A 25,576-nucleotide genomic window follows, 5' to 3' on the forward strand; every position below is an offset into this window, starting at 1 on the left:
ATAATTAAAATGTAAGTGCTCTGAAAAAGAGGGTATAAAAATAGAGTGACTGTAGACCTTTTAATCTGCAATAAACACAGCTCATTATTTCCATTCAGGATGAAACAATTGATTGGTTTGGGCGATTGTCACTCATTCTCGCAACCATGGCTACCACCCCTGTTGCTTCAAGATCTGCCCATATGCACGCGCACCCATTTGATTTGAGGAGTGCAAGAGAGGCGCGGAACCTACGAAGAGTAAAATTATGGCAGAGAAAGAGCATTCAAAATTCAAAGCACCTGCATATGCAGTCAGCGAAGGCAAACAAGGCAAAAACTACTTCCTCGGACCCTGGTTGCCCGCACTCTTGAACGACCATCTCTGCTTCGCCCTCGACCCCAGACCTGTCCTCGAACCAACGATGAGGTACTTGTCACCGGAGTGTAACGTTAGTCATCATCAGAGTCAACCATGTTTTTATCATGGAAACTCTTACATGCAAAACACCGTATATGTTATGAATCTTACACGAAATTCACCTTCATCACAGTTTAAATGATGGTAATGGAAAAACATGTATCAATGCAACCTGGTTTTAGCTTTGCCTTATAAATATAGCTCGTTACCTATAAATATAGCTCGTTACCGAATCAAACAAAATATATTTTAAACTTTACCAGTATCGATATGCTAGCTTGATAGTGAGTACTAAAAGCCATCTTATTTGTTTATATTCATAGTGATAAAGTTAGGTATTATTACATGTGATTCTGACATGATGTCACTGCATGCACTGCGCTCCTTCCTCTCCACTCGTCTCAGGTAAATAAATGCATCTTCCAGCTGAGCCTGAGCGTTCGTGCGTTCATGTGTTTTGGGGGCGTGGCTTTGGAAGGAGCCCAGCAGGGAGGGGGTGGAGTGAATAGAAATAATTAGCTGTGTTTACAAAAGTCGTGAGAGGTCTACAGACACTCGATTTTTATATTCTCTTTTTCAGAGTACTTACATTTTAATTATGTATTGGTATATAAAGACAGTTTAAACAAATTTGGAATGTTTTTTTTTTAGAAAAATCCTACCCTGCCTTTAAGTAGCCTATGTTAAGTTGGACCTCAGCACTATTTCCGGATAACTAAAGTGCATTAAGCACAAAATGACTTGTTCCAATTTAGCAGACTTTCAGTATACCAATTTAGTATACCAAAAGAACAATTGCAGGGTATTTATATTAATCACATAAACATGTAAATGCATGTGTAGTATACATAGCATAAAATACATGCATTTCAAATACATTTTAGTAAATTTATTTTTCACTAGGGATAGATGAATAGACCATTCACAACTCTAAAAATATTTGTACTAACCATTTGTTCTGGTTTGGGTATTTAAGTGAAAGTGGCAGAGCAATCTTTGGGAATCTGTTACCAGAAAACCCCCATGCAGTGCTGTGTCAGTGTCTTCCCGAGTCTTGCTCTCAGAACACTCTCACACACAACTGTGTGTCTCTGTCAGGTATGCATTTCTCACTCTTAGTCATCTTTGAACAATTGATGATATGTATGGCTTCTAATTGTTTACTTGTGTAATTGGCATGATGAATGACAAATAAACCTGACAAATAAAATGGTAATCCTGATTTATTCTGTATTATTTTGAAATCATTATTTATAGTAGATTAAAGTGGAGTCTGGGGTTACCTGGATCATACCGAAGGACCAATTTATCTAACATGGGGCACATCATCTGCGACCCTCCGATTTCTGACTATCAAGGATTTGGCAAGTCGCAGTTTTTGTGACAATAAAAAATTACACTTTTTGTTATGAGCAAACAGGGCACGGCCTGACACCCTGCATTCTCTGACCAAGATCAGAACTGACGAGTTTGTGTCCGTGAGCTGACGATTCGGCCAACATAGGCTACAGCCTAAGCAACACCGGGTCCCTAATGAATGGATAATTGAAAGTATGGGATACCCAGAATAAGCAAAGATCTAAATTAAAGTATAATCAATATTTATGATTACGGTAGTTCCTAATTAGAAACACAATATAAATGTAATAATCATTAGAAATTGGAATCAGATTAAGCACAGAGCTAAAGTAAAACTGAAACTGAATTCTAAAAATTAAGTGAACTTCACCAGAGCGCTAAAGACATTCACACACTATACCTTCTTCTCTACCACTATTCCGTTGTTTAGCCGGCGGGAGGTTCTTACACACACACACACACACACACACACACACACACACACACACACACACACACACACACACACACACACTCACTTGTTCTTCTCTGTTGTTTATGATGATCAGATCTGCTCCTCTCTCTCTACAGTATCTTCTGCTCTCAGTCCAGCTCTTCTTCTCATTCGGCATGTAGTAAAGACTGAATTTATAGTAAGTCCATCCATCTGTAAACAACCAGTTCAGCTGTTAGCTTTTTATTCCCATTACACTCACCTGTCAGTAACTTATAACAGATAGAAACTCTTGGATTGTGTTCAGTGAAAGTTACTGAGAGCACAACCCAACTCCATCATCTTTTATGTCTGCTGTATAACAAATAACTACATGGACTAAAGAAACTTTACCAAGAATGCTAAGTTCGTTTCTTAGCTGGTCTCTCTCATTGGTCAGGTTTTTGCTCTTTATTCTTAGCTCATCTCTCTCTTCTGTGAGGTTGGTAATGTTGGTTAGTAGCTGATCTCTCTCTTCTGTGAGGTTGATAATGTTGGTTAGTAGCTGATCTCTCTCTTCTGTGAGGTTGATAATGTTGGTTAGTAGCTGATCTCTCTCTTCTGTGAGGTTGATAATGTTGGTTAGTAGCTGATCTCTCTCTTCTATCAGGTTGGTATTGTTGGTTAGTAGCTGATCTCTCTCTTCTGTGTAGTTTGTGCTCTTTGTATAGATGTGAACACACAGCACTATGACTGCAGTCAGCAGAAGAACACACAGAAACACCAAACACACTGCAGCTGCTCTGGAGCCTCTGTTCCTCACAGAATCACTGCCTGAAAATAAAATATATGATTTGAATATCTTCTTTAGCATTTAATAGTACTTAAAAGCCTTTAAAAAGTAGTCTACTGTTTTTGCCTTCAAATATTTATCAATACCTTTGTGCTGTTATTTTTAATGAGGAAAGTATTAATTATTAAACTCTGTACCTGTAAGTTCAGGTGGCTGGAGTCTCGTTGCAATTGAGTGTCCTTTGTCTCTTGTGATTTTACCTCTTATTGAATCAGCATTTTCATAGATATCATCAGTCTTCATTTGTCTCGCTCCTCTATCCGTTTTCTGAGTCATACCTGTATTTACTTTCAGAAGGTTCCAGTGAAGGTGAGAGTGTTCTAAAATATAACCTTTTTTATTTTATTTGAGTTAACAAATAAAGAAAATAACTTGCTAATACTAGCAGCTGAGATGGACCTTATTATAATCCCGATATATGTCCTGATGTGTGGAAAAGTATTTATATGTATAGGTACAGGAAGTTCAGCTCACCACAGAATGTCAGAGGGGTTTGTATTGACATAAGTTTAATGATTATACCTGGAACCTGCTACTGTTTGATTATTCAAAATATTATGGCCAAACTTTCCAAAACTGATCTTTCTGGAAGATTGAACAATTATGTTCTTTGGCTCCAAAATTTCCTTCTGTAAGCCATGGAAACATAATTTGCATGGGATAATGTAGGGGTGAAATAGTAACTAGTAATACATGAAATTTATGTTATATTAAACATTGTGGAAGTTTTAACTCATGAATACACGTTTATTTATATTACTGAATATAATTAAACTATTATGCATCTTTTGGGTAATTATCATATTTGAGTGCATTAAAGTTTGTGTTGTGAGTGTAATGGATTTATTTTAAAGCTTTAATTTTACATTTAGTTTATTACAGAATAGCATAAAAAAGCAAAGTGTCCTTTAAACAATAAAATAACAATGTCAAGATTGTATGTAAATTAACAATGTTTATCATTCTCCATGTTACCTAAACTGATAAATTCACTTTTATTTGTCAATAGTTGTTTCAAAATAGCACACTTCAAGTTAAAAATCATTAACACACTTGAAGTAGGGTGAATTCGGGTAATCTGGGACATTTTTTGCAGTTTTGACTTTTGACCAGAGGATATACACTATTAGTGTTTTTGTGCCAAAAAAAAATATTCTGCCTGAATTTGATAATCATTTCATTTCAATCATTGCATTTCTCAATAAAATGAAAATACAATGAAAAATATAAAATCAACGAAATACACAAACTAGTTCATCAGCAGACCTCTTAAAACTCTTTTAAAGCTCTCTATTGAGGTGCATTGTCTCGCCACATGAGAAAATCTATTCCATATCTGTGTACCTTTAAATCTTATTGAAAATTGGCCTCTACGTGTGGTAAAGTTTGGAGGATGGAGATCCATTACCTGCCTGGTATTATGGGCATGAACAGCTGAGTTAGCTTTAAAGTATAACATGAATTGACCAGGAATCTTTCCTTCCGATGAAAATAATTTATACATGAAAACACATATTTGGAAGGTGTTAATGTCAAAAATTGAAAAAAATCTGCAGTTTCTTAAATAACATAGCTGAAGATGTGTGGGAACCTGAACGAGCCGCTATCCTGACAAACCGTTTCTGGAGAATTAAAATTTTATGTAGCTTTGTAGGAAATGTGCTCCCCCACACCATGTTAGAATATGACAAATACGGATAAATTAAACTGTAATATAGGGTACGGAGACATTTTGGAGTAACAAGATGGCTAATCCGCCTTATTATACCAATTGACTTGTTAATTTTGCCACAAACATAGTCTATGTGTCCTCTCCAACTCAAACCTTCATCAATAATAACTCCTAAAAATGTTGTTGTTGTTAACTGAAGCATCTCAGCAGGCCCAATTCTAATTTGCGCTAGTTCTTTGTTGTATGTTTTTTTGCCACTGAAAATTTAAAGATAATTTATTTAACGTGAACCAAACAGTGTAAGCAACTAAGCCAACATTTGACTTGCTCATTAACGTACTAAAATGTGAATGTGAAAGAACAAGGGTTGTATCATCCGCAAACATGATAGGGGAAAGCACATCCGAAACACTAAACATATCATTTATATAAATGAGGAACAACAGTGGTCCAAGAATAGACCCCTGTGGGACCCCACATTTTAGTTTAGCTTTATTGGAAAAATAACCCTTAAAAGAAACAAACTGTGCTCTATTTGAAACATAACTTGATAACCATTTATCTTGGAAACCATATTTCTATAATTTAGCAAGGAGGATATTGTGATTTATTGTATCAAATGCTTTTGAAAAATCCAAAAATATACTGCAGGTAAACTCATTTTCAAGTGCAGAAATAACCTTATCAATAAGATGAAGTAAAGCCATATAAGTTGAATGATTTTTTCGAAAGCCATACTGGAATCATATAGGAATCTAAATGAGAAATTATCCTTTTATGTATGATTTTTTCTAATATTTTAGAGAAACATGGCAAAATAGAAATGGGTCTATAATTAGTAAAACAACAAGGGTCACCAGCTTTAAACAAGGGAAGGACTTTGGCAACTTTTAAATCATCTGGCACAACTCCTGTTTCTAGAGACAAAGACATAATATGAGAAAGTGGTTGTAGAATGGATTGCTTCACCTGTTTAACAAGGTATGCTGAAATATTCTTATGGCCCGCTGCGGTTGGTTTTAACTGATCAATGACGTCAGTTACTTCATAGCCATCAATAGATTTGAATGAAGACATAACAGGAAATGACCGATGGATAAAATCCAAAGGATTTCCATCACTATCTGGAATTAACTTGGCTAATTTCGGACCTATACTGACAAAAAAATTATTAAAAAGTTCAGCTATTTCCTTTGGATTACTTATCACCATTCTGAAAAACAGAGGGTAAATCATTGGTAACCTTTTCTTTTTGAAGCAATTGATTCACTACTTTCCATGTAGATTTAACATTATTTGAACACTTAAGAAATGCATTACTAAAATACTTTTTTTTCGCAGACCTAATTAAGCTTGTATATTTATTTCTTGCTGATTTATAAACAGCATAAATAAGTGGAGTACGATTTGAAACATACTTTTTGTACAATTTATTCTTTTTCTTTAAGAGTTTCCTTAGTTCAACTGTAAACCAAGGTCTATTTAGAGCTGTGTTCTGTTTTTTGGACAATTTATAAGGAAACATTCATTGAAATTAATGGATATAATACTCATAAACTTTTTATATGCTAAATTTATGTTTCTCTCCTCATATAATTTTTTTTAGCAAACATAACAAAATAAAAGAAAATAGTACAAATAAAATAATTAACAGCAAGTTGTTAGCACATTTCCACTCCTGGTTTTGATAATGAGCTTGTCATACCTTAAACTGGCTATTTCTCCCCTGCTACGTGCAGCCTTCATCTCGGGGAGGAGTTCTCTCCGCTTTATCTGTACCGCTTCTGAAAAGTCTTCATTTATGAAAATGTTGGTGCCTTTTCATTTCATTGCACATGAAAGAATGGTCTGTTTGTCTTTAAAGCACAGAAGTTTAATAATTACCTGTCTAGGCCTACCTCCTTCTTGGTAGTGGCCAACTCTATGGGCACGCTCAAATTCAATGATCTTGGCATCTAGACCCATGTTAGTTTCCAAGATGGTTCTGACTTTTCTTTCAGATTCATTCCAATTTTCTCCCTTTACATCTGGAATCCCATCCACTAAGATGTTATTTCTTCTGTGTTGGTTATCAATGTAATCCAGTTTCTCCATATAATCCACTGTCGACATTTTGTTCAATTCCTCCTTTGATTTTCTAAGTTCATTTTCAAGTCCTTTTATCTGTATTTCCACGGTCTTATGCTCCTTGTTCATTACATCCACATTTGCTTGAGTGAATTCCAGACTTGTTTTTACCCCCTGGAGATCCCGGATAACATCATCCAGTCGCTTGTTTGTACTTTCAATTATCATTTGGACAAAGCATTTAAAGTTTTCTTGTTGCTGTTGTAACATTTCTTTGTAAAACTCCTGCTGCTCAAGTAGTTGGGAGAGCAAAGTCATTGTTACAGGTTCATCATCTGATGGAGATAGCTTAGAATGTTTGGGAGGCAGGCCCGGAGTGGGTAATCGGGAGAATCGGGCGAATTCCCGGTGGGCCGCTTCACTTTTGGGCCGGTCGAGGAATTTTTTTTTTTTTTTTTCCACATTTCAATGTCACGTTAGTTACATAGGCTACACACGTTTCGCATTCTGACACCGCAGCGCGCAGCCTCTGCATGGGTTGTACCATGTGAGGGAGTTCTCCCCTCCCCTCCTATAGAGTTGGTTGGGTCCGTAGTCCGTCTTTTCCAAAACGTTTTCTCAGGTGGGCTACGCGGCACCGCCGGCGCCTACCGATAGCTGGGCCGGCCCTGCAGTAACGCGTCAGGGAGGATGGATGGGAGGAAGAGGCCAGGAGGTTTGGAAGCTTTGTTTCCGCCACAGAATAAAACATTTTAAAAGATAATTGCAACTTTTTATCTCACAATTGCGAGTTTACACCTCGGAATTGTGACTTTATTTCTCAGAATTGCGACATATGAAGTCAAAATTGCGTGAAATAAAGTCGCAATTGCGTGTTATAAAGTCAGAATTGCGAGATATAAAGTCAGAATTGCGTGATATAAAGTCGCAATTGTGTGTTATAAAGTCAGAATTGCGAGATATAAATTCAGAATTGTGTGAAATAGTCGCAATTGCTGCTTATAAAGTCAGAATTGCAAGATATAAAGTCAGAACTGCGTGAAATAAAGTCGCAATTGCTTATAAAGTCAGAACTGCAAGATATATAGTCAGAATTGTGTGAAATAAAGTCGCAATTGCTTCTTATAAAGTCAGAATTGCAAGATATAAAGTCAGAACTGCGTGAAATAAAGTTGCAGTCGCTTATAAAGTCACAACTGCAAGATATAGAGTCAGAATTGTGATATAAAGTCGCGTTATAAAGTCAGAATTGTGAAATATAAAGTCAGAATTGTGTGAAAAAGTCGCAATTGCTTCTCATAAAGTCTAAGTGAATTATTATTTAACGTTTACATTATATGTTAACCCATGGTATTAATACAAACTACACAACAGTAAGAGCTGAACTGTTGCTTCATTTATCCAATTTAGAAAAAGTGCTAATTTGGAATTCCACCATGGAAAAAGTGGGCCGGTCTTGGGCCTGAAACTCCCGGGCTGAAAAGTGGCCCCACTCCGGCCCTGTTGGGAGGCATTTTCTTACCACGATGTACCAGATGCAGCAAGCTTTAAAATACCAAGATGTACCCACAATGTGGCAAGAGTGCACAGCTGATGGTGCCTCGTTTGAGGCCTTCAGGTCCAAATAATCCACAAGGTTTAAAGATTTAGGACAGCTTCAAAAGTCGCAATTTTAATAGTTGACACTCCTTGAAAACTTCTTATTCGCAATTGCTCAAAACTTTTGACATTGGAAAGAGGATTACCAAGATATTAGCTGGATGAAACAGAGCAAAATTTTCAGGCAGCTTCCATAAAGTTGGGGGCGTGTCAATCAGGCGTTGGGACAGGTCACTTTGTAATCTGGGACACGTGTATTAGGCCTAAAAAAAAGCCTATATTCACCATACTTTATGCATTTCTTAAACACAATATCACAAATTTTTAAAAAGCATTATGAAAAAATTACAAGTAATGTTACAAGAAATCTTATTAAGAAAATGTATATAATTCGTAGAAATTTCAAATTCATCACACATATAGGCTAGTCATATTTTTTCATAAAGTGTTCCAATATCAGGAAAAATAATTTCTATCTCTACCCAGTAAATTTTAGGTTTTTGGAGCTTTTAGGTTGTTGCTAGTACATCAAAAGGTCAGACAGCTGATCAATTTATGGTTAATGTTTTTTGGTGTCAGTGTCAGCTAAAATGATTAAGGAAGTGAGGAATTAATGATAAAATATTCATTTTTGGGTGAACTATCCCTTTAATATCACGAAGAGAATACTTAAACAGCCTAATTTGTATAAAGAATATGTGACCAGTCACATGGGTCATTTTTATTTAAAGGTGCTCTAAGTGATGTTGGGTGACGTCACTTCTTGTTGACGTTTAAAGTATTGTCAAACAAAATGGAGGCTAGCTTGACCCTCCCTCCTCCTCATCCGCGCACTAACCTCACAAACCACACCTCAAATTTTTCTTGTTGGTTATTGGCTGGAGCAGTTTGTTTTGTTTCGTGGTGCAGGTTAGCCCAGTTTGTTTTTGTTGCCGTTTGTGGAGCCTGGGGTGTCTACAGAGACCGCATTTTTTTACAGTGTGTTCAGGGGACAGGCAGCTAGCGGATGGTGAGGAGATGTTTGCTGTATGTGACAAAAAATGTTTTGGCCTAAAAAACGCGTGACATCGCTTAGAGCACCTTTAATTGAGATTTATGCATCTGAAATGAAAACATAAGCTTTCCATTGATGTATGGTTTGTTAGGATAGGACAATATTTGACAGAGATACAACTTTAAAGGGGTCATGACATGAGAAACCAAATTTGCCTTGATCTTTTGGTATATAAGAGGTCTTTGTAGGCTACCATTAAAACGTCCTGCAAGTTTTATAGCTTAAGACGTCCTCCCCATTATAAACGAATCATTTATTTAATCAAGCTCTGAATACAGCTCGTTCTGGATCCATGGTATAAAGTGACGTCACGGTACGAAGTGACGTAGCAGTCGTTTGCATATGACCGCCTCCAGCGTAGACAACTACGCTTCAAGCGCAAGATAACTACGCCTCATTTCATCATCGCATCTGTCACGCGCTTCACATGTGTTCAGTCGACGTGCAGCGAGTGGGTCTATTTACAAGAAGATCGCGATGTCACGACACGCAGATGTGCTGTTCCTGGCTGTGGACAAACAACATGTTTGAATAATATATGCTGCTGAAAGATCCAGACGTCAGGGGAAGATGGATGCAGTTTATTTTTCGCGGACGTCCCAGTCACGGCAGTGTTAATTTAAGCGTGTGTTCTCCACATTTCAAGGATGAGTGACAGTTGAGAACAATCACAGTTTGATGCTGGCTTTGCCAGAAAACTTTTGTACAAGATAAGGCCGTGTGGACTATTCTGGGCTACACAACGACGACGCAAACTGTAAGTAATGTAGGCTATTTAAAACTTAAAACTTTTTTAAAACGTTAATTGCAATTTAATTCATTATGAATAATCACCGTGTTTTTTAGCCTACTTATTGTTTTATAACCGTCATGTTCATGCCCCGTAAGCTATTAAAAGATGTAGGCTGTTAAACTGACAAAATAGTTTCACACTTTCTATGTGGACGGGCAGATGCATTCTTAGTTGTGTTGATGGTTCATTTCCTCTGATTCCGACTCAAACATCATTGCAATCGCCATCACCTCGCACGCATCACCCGTTACTATGGTAACGGTAAACACAGCTCCGCAAAATCTGCACGTTTTAAAAAGGGGGCGTTAACAATTTATGCATAGGCACTGACGTTATCCAATCATAACAGTGGGTGTTAACACTGAACTCTTAAAGGGGAAACACCCCCAAAACAGACTGTTTGAATCAGAGCATGAGAAACAGGGTGGGAAAAGGTCATAAATCACTAAATTTTAAAAGTTTTTTGTCCAAAAAACTAGTAATACTATAATTGCACCTAAGGGAACACAATAAAAGAAAAGAAAAAACCATGTCATGACCCCTTTAAAGTTGTACCATTTATGTTCGCGATTGTGCTGCATTCACTCACAAAAATGTTCTAAAGTAAATATATGAAACTGTTTGCTGATTTTACCTTCTATATATATTTCTCTTCACATAGTTCAGGAAATATGCCAGTTAATTATTGAAGACAAGTAAATTACCATTGTCATAATTGTTACGAAAAGCAGCAAGACTTTGTAGATAACTGTTGTATGAAAATTAATTGTGAAAAGTATTGTGGTCTGAAATATTCTTTCTTGATACATATGTGAGTATATGTGTGTAGTAGCATGCATTGATAGGTTGTCACAGTATTTTCTGGCCCCTTGATACATTTAAAGCAAAACCTTAGGTGACTATATGGTAGTGTTTCAATGGATCACAATGGATTTGTTGTTTGATTAACATTAATGACATATAGACAACAGCAGCTATTTATAGATCCAATATAATGATGCACATCCTTCTCTTGTTCTCTTTCTCTTGTTCTCTTCTCTTTTCTCTCTTATTTCATGTTATCCGTGTTACATTTCATCTGCAATAACAATGTGGACTTTTATAAAGATCCGTTTGACCATTAACTTTTAAATGCATCATTATCCATTAATATGAGGCGAGTTCTTCATTAATATGAGGCGAGTTCCCCACATAAAAGACCCAAGACTATAGACTGCAGATCAATATGCTTCTGTATTTCTCTCCGATACGGCAGGAAATATATTCTATATGTCATTATTTGTGCTTGTTTGAGGTTGACTGTGTCTATGTAATCTGTTTATGTTTTTAATGTGTATGTATGCAATGTTTTTTACAGTTTTATAATAACAACCTGCCAGGGACTCCAGATGAAAATTAGTCTGTACGGCTAAATCTGGCTTATTTACATTTGGACATTGTCTTTATGTTCATTAATGTGCATTGTCCCTTTTAAATAAATAAACAAACAAACAAACAAACCAACAATTAAATTAAATGAAATGTGGATGTTAACTGTGACAAGATGATTGACAGGCCAGTTTACTGTGACAGGATGCGACAGAGAGCAACCGTTAAAGACACTATTGTATGACGTGACAGTATATGTCCCAAAGCATGTGTACTCTTTTGCTACACGCTACACAAGTATCTACTTTTTCTTTACAAAAAGAGTACATACTTTTAGGGCGTAGTACAAGTAAGCGAAGGGAGACACACAGGGTTCGAAATGACTTAGGACTCTTGGGGGGTCCCCTAAAATTTAATTATTAAATTATTAAAAATTCTGAAGACTACCTTGCTTCACTATATACTGTAGGCAAAATTATATGGACCAACGTTGAAGGTGGGATAATAGTCTTGGGATGTTTTTCATGGTTTGGGCTATAGGCCCAGTATTGTTGTGGTGTCTGGAGAAGTGGCTATAATCTAACAGGTAAACCTCTAACTCTGGAGCAACAAAGTTACAAGTTCTTTTTCCTCTTTTTCTCTCCATGATGCAGAATTCTAAATTAAGAAAAATAATATTAGCTTCCTAGTTACCAAGCTCTCATGTATATACTCATTCATGCTCAAATCACATTCACTTTAATCAACTCACAGACTTGAATTAAGTCCTGGTTATCTTTCGTAATCACTGACTGGACAAGTAGGTTGTTATGCTAGCTTTGAATAACTAGTCTAGCTGCTAGGTCTGCTATGGAAGCTTGTTTCCGCCACAGAATAAAACATTTTAAAAGATAATTGCGACTTTTTATCTCAGAATTGCGAGATATAAAGTCAGAATTGCGAGATATAAAGTCAGAATTGCGTTAAATAAAGTCGCAATTGTGTCTTAAAAGTCAGAATTCTGACTTTTTTCTCGCAATTGCGACTTTAGGCTATATCACGCAATTCTGACATCTTTTCTCAGACTTGTGAGATATAAACTGATATATAAAGTCCAATTCTAACGGAAAAAAAGACGGACTTTTATTATTTTTTATTTTTTTTTACCTCAGAATAGTTTATATCTCACAATTCTGACTTTATAACATGCAATTGCGACTTTATATCATGCAATTCTGACTTTATATCTCCCAGTTGCGTATTTATAAAGTCAGAATTGCGAGATATAAACATGCAATTCTGGGAAAAAAAATGTCAGAATCTCGCAATTGCGAGTTTATATCTCATAATTCTGGCTTTATAACACGCAATTGCGACTTTATATCATGCAATTTTGACTTAATAATACACAATTGCGACTTTATATCAAGCAATTCTGAGATAAAGAGTCAGAATTGTGAGATGTAAACTCGCAATTGTGAGAAAAAGTTTTATTTTTCACTCTGTGGCGGAACCAAGCTTACATAGTCTGCTGTTATCTGGCAGATCATTTGGCTTCATACACATACAGAAAGAAATGTTGACAAACGTAATCTTCTAATCATTACACAGGGTATCTAGTTAATGCAACTTTTGATATACTCAAACTCCTGATATTTTACTATCTGCGGGAGCACCACAACAACAATCTTTGACGCTAGGAACTCACTCGGCTAATAGCTGCCCTGATTGCTGCCTCGCGCTAGGATAAATATTTATATTATTTATATAGGCCTGCCGGTAAATATATTACTGTTATAAATATAAAACGTCACTAACGACCTATAATTTTTTACAATCATTTTTAATGTTAAAATATTTGTCGGGGACCCCCCAAAATCCAAAAATAAATTCTTATGGGGGGTCCCTAATGACTTATGGAGGGTCCGGGACCCCCCCAGACCCCCCTCATTTCGAACCCTGGAGACACAGCACTAGTGATCTTGAAGATCATTTGAAGATCCTGAAGTTTTGCTGCTTCAGGTGTGTATAACTAGGATTGGAATAAAGTCAGCTGCAAGGTGGGCCTCCAGGAGCAGGATTGGACACCATTGCTTTAGATCAGTGTTTCTCAAACTTTGGTCCTGAGCTGCATTACTATTGACAGGGCCCCTACACAGTGTTCAATGCTCTCTAGTCATTTGAAGTTCACTTCACTTGTCAAAAAGCCTTCATTCAGAACATCCTGCAACATCAAATATAACGACACTTGAGTCGTGCATATTAGAGGAGTTTTATATACTTCTGTAAATAAATATAAATTACCATACATTTTTGTAATACATATGTGTATAATACATTAATGTGTATATTTAAATATAAATGTATTATTCATTTAAAAATATAATTGTCTTATTCAAAATGACTAAACTGAGAGATAAAAAAATTTCTAATATTTTCTAATATTCTAAGATGTGTATTTCATCTTATTTAACCGTAATCATGATATTTGCATTGTAACTATTGCATCTTACACACTTTACGCCCATGAAAAACGCCCTACAAACCACTCCTGTTACTGATTAAACTTAATAATAATGCCAGAGCTTCAACTCCTTTTAATGCCTTTATTTTATAAAACACACTGTGAAGTCCACTTTGCTAGTCATTTCGGGTCGAATGGAACACATTTCTGGAGTGCCATTTTACACATTATATATGTCTCCCTAATTAAACAACTCATTCAACTCATTACAAGAAACTCCAGGACATGAAATGGGTGTCTGACAAAGGAGATGTTCAAAATGCAGTTGAGAGCATCCTCCAGAAAGCAACTTTTTTTATTTATTTTTATTTTTTTATTTTTTTTATATATTTTTTGAAGTCCAAAGTAGTCGATTGCCGAGTTCACGCGCATGATCATAGGTACTAAACCTATGCGCGTGAACTCGGCAATCGACTACTTTGGACTTCACCCGAAAACAGGATGTAAACAGGTATTTGCGCTGGCTTAAATAACATCATTTTTATACATATCTTTCACATCTACTGCAGTCAGATTCACTCGTGTTCACTCTGAAGGAATCACTCACATTTTCTGTGCACTTGTAATGACACATCAAGGATGTTAAGAGGCTAAAAGCAGGTTTAGTACTTGCCCCATTGAAGTCAACAGGGTGCAAACTTTAAAAATAGAATAACTCGGTGTAGGCAACACCGATTTTTGTCGTTGTTCTCTGTATTGACAGCACTCCAAATGTACAAAAAAATGAGCTCAATGTTAAAATTGACCGGAGTTCTCCTTTAAAAATTACAAACAGACATACATCCATCCTTTACTAAAGTAGGAATAAGTTCTTATGAGACTCAGTTGTCTCACTGTGTATCCACCAAGACTAAAGACAAAGAAACAGCTGTTAAAATGCTGCCTGTCCAGATGTCTGCAGAGGCCAGATGTAAAACTCACTGGAGTGAAGACAGAGACTCTGTCTGGTCGGCAGCAGTTCTATCTCTCCCCTGCAGAGTGAACATAAACGTCTACTACGATACTCTAACTTAGGGTATCTTACGTTATCTCTCTGTCTTGCCCTCACTTTCTCTCTCTGTAACAGCAGATCGAAGCAGACAGGGCACGTCTCCATCTTTAATTTTTAAATCGCTCGTCCCGTTTTACATAATCTACTTCCTCCTGCAGTTTATTTTTATCCCCAGCATCCCAATCCATCTCTCGCACTCTTCCTCTCCTCCTTTACCCATCATTCCTCCGTTTTCATGACACTTCCCCACATTATCTCATCTCTTTCCCTCTTTCTCTGCTCTTTGTTTCTCCATATCCATCATTTCCTTCTCTCTTGTCGTATGCGTGCTGACCCACGGCATGAGGCCTTGCGTCGGGTCGATGTTGCACAACTCTTACAGAGACGATCGTTGTTGGCTCAGATTTGCTCGCTGGAGTTTACAAGCCACTGAAACAAACATTACGAATCATTTAGTAATTAGATCAGTGCATTATATCAGAAAGGCAGCAGAATAAGTGCCGTTCATGCTGATAGCGATTTTATCCCTGCTAGGCACTGTACTATTGCTTGTAAGCTTTCTAGCAATACCTCAGGAATGACGTGCTTTTGGTAAAAGTGGGTCCCCAATTTGCAGTTTGTCTGCAACGAGTAGCTTACAATCAGTGTTAATAACTTTAAACCAATAGACTGACATTATTATTATCATTATTACCAAGTTGCATTGAAAATGAATGACTTTACTCTGGTAGCTTTGTTACCTCGTCAATGTGAATGTCCTTTACCTGGGACTTTTTGTGTGGGGGAACACAAAAATATGCATATCAATGTATGTACATCAAAAACTGGGTCATTTTTTACATTTTATTTTGTGATTTTCCTGAACCTGAAGTTAAGCGCGCATGAGAGAAGAGTGTGACTCTTTACCCCTCTAGGCGGATATGTGACCTCTAATAGGAGGGAAGCATTATTCTTAGTATAATGAACTTTAAAGGGTTTTTGGAGGAGGTCCATTCATTAAATGGACAACGTGCTGGACCAAACAAAACTGCCGCTTACAGGAACTAAAATGAATATGACATCTATGACACTGCATCAAAAGAATTCTGTGCATCACTTTGATTATAGGCACATTTTTATTTTTAGCAAGGCTCATTTGAGAAGATATACATATATATCATCTGTGTTAAGGTTGCGCAGATGGTTTCCAAGGAGATAAATGCGGTGTGTGTTAGGCAGGCCCTGAAAGATATTGATGTTCTTCCTACATATGTGATTTATTATATTTTATAAACTCATCTTCACTAACAGTATAGTTATGCAGTTATGTCCACACTAAAATTCCATAAATTACAAGATCAAAATTGGACAATAGAGATATCTGACACAAGTCAAACATGCAGTGAGTGTTAGGAAGCTATATTTTGTGTTCAACAGAACAAAGAAACTCATACAGGTTTGAAACAACACGAGGGTGAGTAAATGATGAATGATTTAAATTTTTTGGGTGAACTATCCCTTTAAATTAACCATGAAATCAATATTGACAAATCTCAGAGCACATCTTTCTTTCTTTTTTTATGACTGTTTAGAATAACCCAGGTTTTCTATTTTAAATGTGAAATGCACTTTTGTTTACTTACACTCCTTAGAGCCTTTCACACTTGAAACAGTTAACCCTGGGTCATCCCCGGTATACAGAATCCTGGGTTATCTTCCTTCATGTTTCACACTGCTCATAATTTACCCAGGGAAAATTCAGTGTCAGTGTCATTGATTGGACGAACGAAGCACGCGACCTTTAGAGCAACGATAATCTGGGGCAGTGTAAAAAGCCTTATTTTTGAGTTACATATAGGCTATTGAGCTAAACTATGCAATATTTTTTCTTCTAAATGAACAAAATGTAAATAATGAATGAGTACATCATAAATCCATCTTCCAATCCGTGATTTTGCCTCACCCTCATAAAATTAAGCCTTTAATAATTATTTATGTTTTAGAGCTGTCAAGACCAGGGACGGATTTCGCGGGAAAATGCATAGGCTACTTCCGTCATTCATCCTTGTCTACCTCATATCCATAAATAAAGGCTACTAATATGCAGTGGAAGGTCCTAATGGCTTGAAAAGCCACAACAAATGAACCTCGAACTAAAACGTGTTTTCCAGCCAAAAAGGAAAGCAATAGTGCTCCTAATAAAACAAAACAAAAAAACAAATCAACACTGGCATGGAGTTTCAGGAATAATTGCATATCATCACATTTTCTGTGCATAGACAGAGTTCACAAAACAGTGTTTATGCATAAAGCCATAAGATTCACCAGCTCAAAATAGAAGAGTAGAAGCAAAACTCAGCAAACAACCAAAACAATGTACCTCCGCAACTAACTTGTAGTTTTATGCTTCAACCGCTAGAGGGCGGTTAGCCTAGCTTTAGCCATTAATGTCTGACAGCTTTGGTTTGGTTTCTTTGGTCCCATCGTAACCACAAGAGGGCAGTATGTATCCAACATAAAAGCACTTGAGGAAAATCCCTGCACTAAAATGATTTAATGCTCTTCTGTAAGCATTCAGAGGGTGGCTGGTAAAATTAGATATGGCAAAAGGAAAATACATCTGCAGCCAACAGGCTCAACAAATTACCTACAAGGCAAAAACATGTGTAACAGCTATTCATCAAGAAACTGACTACGAGTTAGAAACCTGAAAAACACAGTTTAGGCACTGCACAATTGAATAATCAAGCCTGTACGTTTATTCTCCATGGCATAAACAGCATGCCATGTCGGCTATTTGCAGCATTTGTAATCTTAATCATATCACACTCACAAATCATACTGCAGTCCTTGCGCGGGCACGAGGGACTGTTTACATACAGCGGACAGCAGGCCTGGAGCAGAAGCTGACTGTGAACTGTGGGTATATGAGGGGGCATGGGCTGATGATCCACCCTAGGCAGGAACTCACATACTGTGAGCTGCAGCTGCCGCTGTCGAGAAACTGATCCATTAGCTTTGAAAATACTATATAATGAGATTGAATAACCTAATTTTAACAATATTAAGCTGGTATGGTGCATTTTCTCTGTACTTTCTGTCCTGTTGTTAGTATTACAGTGCAGAGTAGCCTATAGCTTATATAGATACTCAGAGGAAAATTCGACTGCAAACTAAATGGTTGCTCTTTCAAAGCTTGTTTCATTTAAATTTTGGCTCAGATATTTCATCTAATCCTATGGAGGAATACAAATAGAAACAAATGAGACAATTCACAGACAGAAGGAGTGTAGTGCTATAAAAGTAATGTGAATAGCATTTGTTTTCAAGTTCATGTTGGGATCTCTGAATTTTGATTAATGTGAGTCACAACATTGTGACATTGTTGAGATCTTGGCATAAGCTAAATTACTTTTTCACAAGAGAACATTTTCATATTTTTTTGTTGAAAAATTAAAAATGTATTTATTTATTTTTTACTTTCCCACTGACCAACCAATAAAATGTAACTTGGTCACATACCCTGAGCTGCTGCTGTTACATTAAAACTAATGTAAGACTGGAGAAACTGGAAGAACTGGAAGAGAGGGCTACTCTAATTAACATTTGAACTCTCTTGCTATATTACCATCCCCATTCGAGACACAATCACACTTGAGTTGATCACCTCCCAATTTACACATCATTCCCTTCACCCATCCCTACCTGAATTCACCCAAAGATCTATATGGTTTAATATGAACAATCATTCAGTATTACACATGTTTGGTATCATTTGAAATGTCTCAGTGCGACTGGTACAAAGGTTTCATTCCCAAAGAAGTAAACCAAAAAGGTAATAAGGTGTGAAGAGTTTAGAGATATCTTGTTAACTGCTGTGGGTGTGTCCCCATGTAAATCAACCTCTGTGCCCAGTAAGTCTGGGACGGTGATTAATGCAAATTCCCACAGTGAACTCATCTTTACATTTGAAAAGAGGTTTCTGCCTTGGTCTAAGTATTTAGGGAGATGCTGAAGAAGGCTCGTATAGGCGATTTGTAACTCAACTTAGCCTGTGATGCAGAGAGTGGCTAAGAATCTCAGCATCATGTATTTTCTAATGTCAGGTTTGCATCTTTTCTCTTTATTCCAGAGCATTTGATGTTTTGTATTTATTATCTTTGAACTGATTATGAAATTGGCATGATACATTTACCTGACATGATAAATTGTTACATTTGATTTTATTCTGACTTGCTCTGAAATTGTTTTCCCAAGAAAACAAACGGATTGATTAAAATAAAAAATAGATTAAACGGATTCGTATGTTACCTCAAATCTGCGTCAGATTAGTGACGACTAATATTTGGCGCTAATTCAAGTGTACTTGGTTTTGCAAAGACAAGAAGGGAATTTCCGTTTAGGGCAGCAAATGCTATTTGACCAACCTAAACTTGGGTGTGTCTTACCTCTGTTTTAATTTAATGTTACTTTAGATAAGTGTACGTGAGAAATCACGGCATTGGCCAATCCAAAACTATTATAAGAGAAGTAAAGTTGGTCGACTTATATCTGTAGTAGTGGCCATATCTCTACTGAAGAAAACGTTACTTTAAATTCAAGTGTATGCAAAAACCATGGGGGCTATACCAAAGTATCTTTGATTGTGTAAGCGTGAATGCAACCATCTCAGGTATACAGTATAGCCAATTACCTCTGTTTAGTGACCGAAGCTGGCGAGTTTGTGATCGTGAGACCTGCGTAAAACAGAAGGCGTGAGGACCTCAAAAGCGACATAGTTTCCTAATCTGAGCAGGGAAAATATAATTAAAGAGTTAAAAAGAATTATCAAACATTCGCTCACTTTTAATGATAATCAGATATCATTAAAACCTTTTTCATTTACGGAGTCAGATGAAATAACGAAGTAATACATATGAGAAAATGTATTTCATTTAATCTTGTTGTGTTGCGTAAAAGGAAAGACAGTAACCGCCATTGGACCAATAATCGGGCTTACACTAAGCAATAGTGAATAACAGAGGAAAAATCTAGAACCAGCTCTCTTGTCTCTGTACTCCTTTATCTGGTGTTGTTTAATAAACATAGCAAATACAAAAATCTGATTGACTGTTTGAAAACATGCAAATACTGTTTAACTTTAATGTCTGTGACAAGCAGAGGACAAACTAGATGTACCGCATGGCGGTACAAAATATGACCGCCGCTCAGGCCTGCACTGGCTTTCCACAAAAATAAATGACGTGGAGCAATTTGGCTGTATTGCGTGTATATAAGTTGTATATTTTAAAAGACTGTCTGGAGTATTCCTGTGGATCATGGATAATTTAGAGTTTTGTAATTATTTGCCATTACTATTTAAAGGTGCATTATGCAACTTTTCATGTTAAAAATACCCGTTTTTCTAACCCATACATGCTTAAACAATTGCCTGATGGGCTGAATGAGCCCTTCTCTGATCACTGCGATTGCCTCTATAATCCTGTACAGTAAAATAAATAAGAGGGATTCGGGCCGAATTTGAGACTGGGCGTGACGTCATGCGCGTTCAGTTGCAGTGTTGCAGTTTCATTTGTCGCCAGAGGGGGGCATAGTTCTGCAAAAACTCAGAGACTTGCGTTATGCACCTTTAAGTTTTATAACAAAAGTCATTAGTTTAGACACTTAACATCCATAATGTGAAAACGTCACATCCATAACAGTGGTTTTCCCTACATAATGTATTACAAAAATGAGTTTCAAAAACACACTTATTGTGTTCAAGCAAGTCTTTTTCATGCTACATCAGCAGTTTGTTTAATAATTCACAGACAATTTCTACAAACCTCTACCAAACGGTTGAGGTGCCTGTTGATGGTAAAAGTCAGTTATCTGACTTTGGCATGTGTTTGTTGTGTTTTACTGAAATAAAAAAACATTTTTCCCCAAAAAAGTGGTTTTATCTTGTAGCCCTGGTCCCAGAGTTTAAAAAAAACAATGTTAACAAAATTAAACTCATTCCCACTGTACCTAGTAGAACACTTAAGTAAATGTCCCATTGAAATTAATGGGATTTTATGGATTTAGGTGAAGAAAGTGTACACATAATACATTTTGGTCTGTACCATGAAGAGAAAACTGATTCAACTATATAAACTATATATTTTCTGAAAGCGTAGACTCTCAGGATGTGATCTAACATGGCATGAAACATGTCCCACCCACCTCATTAGTATACTGCCCAAGCATAACACATTGGGTATTGGTAAATCGGGTATATGGCTGATACCTAAAAAAAGTAGTAGTATGTGCATGTCTGTTTGTGTGTGTGTGTGTATGTGTGTGTGTGTCTGTGTCTTTGCGTGTATGTATGCATGCGTACATGTGTGTGCGCGTGTGTGTTTGTGTGTGTGTGTCTGTGCATGTGGATTTGTATGTCTGTGTATGGGTGTGTGTCTGTGCGTGTGGATGTCAGTGTGTGTGCATGCTTGTATTTGTTTGTATTCCTGCATGTGTGTGTGTGACAGTATCATCCTAAACCAGCAACCCTTCGCTCAACAGCACCATCTACAGGCCGATGAGTGTACAGTCACTAAATGTGCACATAAATGAATTTTTTTTATACCCCCAAAAAATATAATTTTTTATGTCAAGTTAATCATACACATGAAATATGGTGCAGTTCTGAACATCTGAACGCCAGCAGCCATATCACCCTGTAGCCCAAGACTGGTTGCCCACTGAAGCTAAGCAGGGCTGAGCCTGGTCAGTACCTGGATGGGAGACCTCCTGAGAAAAACCAGGTTGCTGCTGGAAGAGGTGTTAGTGAGGCCAGCAGGGGGCGCTCACCCTGTGGTCTGTGTGGGTCCTAACGCCCCAGTGTAGTGACGGGGACACTATACTGTCAAAGAGCACCGTCCTTCGGATGAGACGTTAAACCGAGGTCCTGACTCTCTGTGGTCATTAAAAATCCCATGGCATTTCTCGTAAAGAGTAGGGGTGTAACCCCGGTGTCCTGGCCACATTCCACACATTGCCCCTTACCAATCATGGCCTCCTAATAATCCCCTTACATTGAATTGGCTCTATCACTTTCTCTCCTCTCTTCACCTATAGCTGGTGTGTGGTGAGCGTACTGGCGCCGTTGTTCTGTGGCTGCCGTCGCATCATCCAAGTGGATGCTGCACACTGGTGGTGGTTGAGAAGAGACCCCTGATATGATTGTAAAGCGCTTTGGGTGTACAGTAGTACATATGAAAGCGCTATATAAATGCCTCATGTGGAGTGGAGTGGCCCCCGGGGACCAAACGAAATTTTTCCGTAAAAGTCTAGTGGGGCTACATGCCCACCAAATTTCATGTTCCCCGGTGTTTCGGTGTCCCTGGTATCGTTGACGAAAAATTCAGTAGATGACAAAAAAAAAAAAAAAAAAAACCTTTGACAATCCCTATATGACCGCTAACCTGTTTAACATGAAAGTACTTTGCACGCATTTAATGAAAAAAAAAAAAATCTTCTTTTCAGCTGCTGTCTTTATGGAAGTAAAATGAGTTGTTAACACTTTTTCATGCTGACTTAAAGTAAAAGTCTCAATTTGTTTGCTGTTTAATCTCACTGCTGTCTAAGAGAAACGGCCAAGGAAAAAATAAAGAGATCTCCTTTGTGATTTCTCTTTCCTAGAAAAACAGTATCTGATCTTAAACTGAGAACACACAGATCAATCCTGTGTCCTAAGCTCACCTGCCTCAGATCCTCCACTGCACCAGCAGTTTCCTCTGACAGCAGAAGCATAGACACGCAGGGCAGGTGGAAACGGGGATGATGGGGAAGAAGATTAAGGAGAAGAAGAAGAAAGGGATGGGCAGATGAAAGGACACAGAATGATGTGCAAGCACGTTGCTGAGACATGTTTTAGCTCTTGACAGAACAAGAGTTTCTCTTTCTCATCAACATTTCCTTCTATCGCTTTGTCTTTTATACTGCTTCACTTTCATTCCCTTCAATCCAGCTGTCAGACATTTTCCTCCGCACACAAAGAAGAGAGATTTGTGCAAAGATGAAGGGCGCAAAGCCTCGTCCTCACAATTCCTCGTCATCCTCACATCAACCCTGTTCTTTCTAACCTCATCTAAGCCTTTTTTCTGTATTCGTTCTCCCTCCCGAGGACATGCTTTAGTCCTGCTTTGTGTTTATCCAGTGGTTTTTCCAGTTCAAGGATTTGATGCTCTTAAATCTCTCTTTTTAAGAGCCAGAATGCTTGTATTTTAATTGCGGGGTGTAATTGAATCCCTAGTCTTTTCCCTCTGTGTGTGAAAGAGTCAATATGGAGTGCTGAACTGAAAGATGTTAACGTTTAAGTGGCCCAGATAGATAAGAGTCCAGCATGTTCTAGAGAGCGAGTGAGAGAGCTTCGGTTAAAGTGATTATTTTAATCCTCACACTGTGATACTCTAACCACTGATAAAGTGAGAAATCCAATGGTTCAAATCAAATGTACATTTCCAAAATCCACTATAGAAATGGAAAATGACTGCATTTAATGAAAATCAAAATATGTAGACAGATATATCAAACAATGCAATAATAAACAATATTTAATATTTTATTTACCAAAAAAATCTAGTGTTCAAAGATTTGGGGTTAGTAAGTTCTTTGTTTTTTGAAAGAATCATGGTTTCCAAAAATATATATATATATATTAAGCAGCACATAACATTGATAATAATACTACTTTTTTTTTTTTTTTTTTTTTTGTGCTTCAAACCAAATCATGTGACACTAAAGACTGGAGCAATGGCGGCTGAAAATTCAGCTTTGACATCATATAGGTCTAATATATTAACAAAATGTTATTTGAAATTGTTATATTATTTCACAATATTACTGTTTTTCTGTATTTTTGACTAATTAAATGCAGCCTGGGTGAGCATAATAAACTTTTTATGGTACTGTATATCCAACCATTACATCATTTTAATAGGACTGCTGTACTATAAGTCATACTATATGCATAATTAAAAAAGCAACACCAAGTAACAAAAACATTAAGTCACCCCATCCAGTAATAAAACGTGTTAAAATCTCCATTAGAGATCAAAGTATTCTCTAATATGACTCTTTTCAATAGCAAATCATTCTCAATGTTTCACAGTATGTGTCTTCAAGAGCTGTATAGTCCCACACCACCGACATATTTAACATGTATGAATAGTATTAACATTTCTAATTTTAACGGTAAAATATCTTAAAGGGGTGGTTGATTTTGATTTCACTTTTTTAACTTTAGTTAGTGTGTAATGTTGCTGTTTGAGCATAAACAACATCTGCAAAGTTACAACGCCCAAAGTTCAAAACAAAGGAAGATATTTGCTACAACAAACGGCTGGTAGGGACTACAATGAGCTTCTTCACGGGTTAGTGAAATCACTAACCCTAAAATTTACATAAACCCTGCCACCGGGAACACGATTTCTAGATTATCATGACAGAATATGACTAGAAGATAGTTAACTTCACATCAGCAACATAAATTCATCAACTAACCATTCAGAAATGTCCTGTTGCATTCTACATGTTGTCACTTCTTCTTGAGTCTCTACATCTTTGTCCAACCTCGGTTTGAACATAAAAGGCTAAATGTTTTTTCAATTTTCAGTGCGTGTCTGTGTGAGGTTATCGGAGCTGCTAACACACACACACACACACACACACACACACACACACACACACAAGCTATTGAAGCTCCGCCCTCTGTGCCGGGAGCAGCAGCTCCTTTGCATTTAAAGGGACACACACAAAAACAGCGTGTTTTTGCTCACCTTCAAAAACAAAGTGACAATTTGAACATGCTATAAAAAATATCTGTGGGGTATTTTGAGCTAAAACTTCACATACACACTCTGAGGACATCAGAGATTATAGGATTTAATATGCAGCTAACTGGTGTGCATGCGTGGTAAAAAAAAATAAACAATGCACAGCAGAAAACGTGTAGGGAAGCACTTTTGAATACCAACATTTCTGGCATTTTTGGGGACAGGGCACGTTTACGTACTGGAGTAGGATTTTTCTCCATCTCTCGTAAGATAGCAATAATGATTATAAGTGTGTTCATTAATTATTAGGGGTGCAACGGATCACAGTTGATCCGTGATCTGTATGGACCAGGCCCCATGGTTTGGCACGCATGTGATTCGAGGATTAAATGCTAAGTTTAACCATCATAGAGTGAAAGTGTATAATTTGGACATGTTTTGTCTTGCCAATTTACTCATTCAAATGATTTTAAACGTGGAAGAAGAGGCAGAAATCGCACGCAGAGAGAGAGAGAGAGAGAGAGAGAGAGAGAGAGAGAGAGAGAGAGAGAGAGAGAGAGAGAGACGTGTTTCAGACAGCACTCGAATGTCGGTTATGTTGTAAGTGAACAGTTGAGAAAGAAACTGGATGTGTATCAGTATATTCGGTCGGTGCATTCGATCTTAAATTGACAGCAGCTTAATATTCCTGATGTTGTCTGTCATTAATGTTAAAATACAGCTTTGACAAAGA

General features: G+C 37.2%; 1 protein-coding gene across 1 annotated transcript in view; it reads left to right on the forward strand.

Moving 5' to 3' along the window:
• The window catches only part of kcnip1b (Kv channel interacting protein 1 b), an 82,360-nt gene that overhangs the window by 35,963 nt on the left and 20,821 nt on the right, over positions 1-25,576 (forward strand). The window lies entirely within an intron of this gene.

Source organism: Scardinius erythrophthalmus, assembly GCF_964197995.2.
Source record: "Scardinius erythrophthalmus genome assembly, chromosome: 23".
Taxonomy (NCBI): domain Eukaryota; kingdom Metazoa; phylum Chordata; class Actinopteri; order Cypriniformes; family Leuciscidae; genus Scardinius; species Scardinius erythrophthalmus.